Raw genomic sequence first — 2,500 nt, 5'->3', positions numbered from 1 at the left:
GTAGTAGTAGTAGTAGTAGTAGTAGTAGTAGTAGTAGTAACAGTACTATCACTTTTCATTTCAATCACCTGCCAATCATTATTTCTCTCTTTTTTTTTGCTGAAAACTTTATAATTAACTTTTTTTTTCTTATTTTATCTGCACTATTCTTGACATTTTTTTCTTCTTCTTCCTCCTTTTCCTTCTCTCCTTCTTCCTCCTACCCCTCTCCTTCTTCCTCATTTTCCTCCTCTTCAAACATTACTAAGAACTTTTAATGCAGTTTATTCTTCTTATATCTTCCTCTTTCTCCTTGTCCTCCTGTTCTTCTTCCTCTTTTGTTTATCTGACAATACAAATAATAGTGTATGTCTCCTCGTCTTCCTCCTTTGTATCCTCCTCCTCCTCCTCCTCCTCCTACTTCTCCACTATATAACTCGTCATAAACTCCTCTTTACAGCCTCCACCTCCAGGCTTGTGAATGGGGCAGCAACAAATGGTATTAGCTTCCAATGCCCTCACTAGTTCATCCCGTCACTCATAGATGTCGCCCTCCTCACGTCCCACCCTGCCCTACTGATGTTACGTGTCCTGTGGTCTGTTGCTTTCAAGAACTCTGCCTGCTTCTCTCGTTCCTCTTTCTTTCATCTCCTTAATGTAAGAGTTTGAAAGTGTTCTCAGTCATTCTACTTTCTCTCACCACTATTCTGTCCATCTCCCTAATGCAAGAGTTCACCAGTATTCTCAGTCTTTCTACTTTCTCTCACCACTATTCTGTCCACCTCCCTAATGCAAGAGTTCACCAGTATTCTCAGTCTTTCTACTTTTTCTCACCACTATTCTGTCCACCTCCCTAATGCAAGAGTTCACCAGTATTCTCAGTCTTCATCCCTTTCTCTGGCACACTCCTGAACTCCCTGCCTGCTTCTGTGTTTCCTCCTTCCTGTGACTTAACTCTTTCAGGAGGGAGGCTGCAGCACACTTACCCTTCAATAAATAACACTTTGACCTTTCTGTGGGGACTGGCGCCTCAATATATAATCCCTTGACCTTTTTGTGGAACTGGCGCCTCAGTGGACATTACTTTTACTGTTTACTTTTTCTTGTCATTCGTGATTGTGTTATTAATTTGGATAAGATTAGGTGTTTCGTCTTATCTTTAATTCTTTTACATCAATCTAATTTTCCTTCGTCCTTTCTTTCTTCCTTCCTTCTTCCCTTCCTCCTTCTTCTTTACTTGTCAACCACATGTGTACCCTCCTCTCTTCCATCTCCATCCCACCTCTTCCTTCATCTCTCCTCCTCCTCCTCCTCCTCCTCCTCCTCCTCCCTTCCTAACTCGCCTCTACTGCAACTGCGGGAACAAGTTAGTACACATTACATCAAGAAGTCATTCCAAGTTATAGTTTAAAGGTCCTAACTTTTTCACCACGCGCCATAACAAACTTTTCGTCCTCCTCCTCCTCCTCCTCCTCCTCCTCCTCCTCCTCCTCCTCCTCCTCCTCCTCCTCCTCCTCCTCTTCCATTTCTGTCCAAGCATACTATTTTCCCTCAGTCAGAAATAAACTAGCCAAGAGGAGGAGGAGGAGGAGGAGAAGGAGGAGGAGGAGAAGGAGGAGGAGAGGAGGAGGAGGAGGAGGAGGAGGAGGAGTGAAAGAGGTTCAAGGAGAGAAGAGAGAGAGAGAGAGAGAGAGAGAGAGAGAGAGAGAGAGAGAGAGAGAGAGAGAGAGAGAGAGAGAGAGAGAGAGACCAGGTACGTCGTAATTATAATGTTGCAAAGTTTCTGCTTAATTCTCTCTCTCTCTCTCTCTCTCTCTCTCTCTCTCTCTCTCTCTCTCTCTCTCTCTCTCTCTCTCTCTCTCTCTCTCTCTCTCTCTCTCTCTCTCGCAAGTTTCAAAGCACATTCTCTCTTTGTCTTTAGTGTATGGGATTGAGAGAGAGAGAGAGAGAGAGAGAGAGAGAGAGAGAGAGAGAGAGAGAGAGAGAGAGAGAGAGAGAGAGAGAGAGAGAGAGAGAGATTTTTTGGGTTATACAAATTTTCTATCTCTCTCTCTCTCTCTCTCTCTCTCTCTCTCTCTCTCTCTCTCTCTCTCTCTCTCTCTCTCTCTCTCTCTCTCTCTCTCTCTCTGTGTGTGTGTGTGTGTGTGTGTGTGTGTTCCTCCATGCTGTGTATTTATTTATCTACACACCTTGCCTTCCCTTCACTTAATTACTTAAATAGACACTTACCTGCACAATTACTTATGTGTTGCCCTCTCATTGGCACTCCAATCATGATAGCAGTAGTAGTGGCAGTGGTGGTAGTGGTGGTAGTAGTGTGTGGTAGTAGTAGTAGTAGTAGTAGTAGTAGTGGTGTGGTGGTCGTGGTGGTGGTGTGGTGAGGTGTTAGTATTAGTGGTGGTGGTGGTGGTAGTAGTGGTAGTGGTAGTAGTAGTGGTGTAGTAGTGTAGTGGTGGTAAGGTGGTAGTGGTGGTGGGTGGTGGTGGTGGGTGGTGTTAGTAGTAGTAGTAGTAGTTAGTAG

General features: G+C 44.3%; 1 protein-coding gene across 1 annotated transcript in view; it reads left to right on the top strand.

The window, feature by feature from the left end:
- The window catches only part of LOC123504880 (basement membrane-specific heparan sulfate proteoglycan core protein-like), a 96,699-nt gene that overhangs the window by 75,549 nt on the left and 18,650 nt on the right, over nt 1-2,500 (top strand). The window lies entirely within an intron of this gene.

This window comes from Portunus trituberculatus, chromosome 1 (genome assembly GCF_017591435.1).
Source record: "Portunus trituberculatus isolate SZX2019 chromosome 1, ASM1759143v1, whole genome shotgun sequence".
Lineage (NCBI taxonomy): Eukaryota > Metazoa > Arthropoda > Malacostraca > Decapoda > Portunidae > Portunus > Portunus trituberculatus.
Note: the sequence above shows the minus strand (reverse complement) of the source record. Positions and strands in the feature narration are given on the sequence as shown.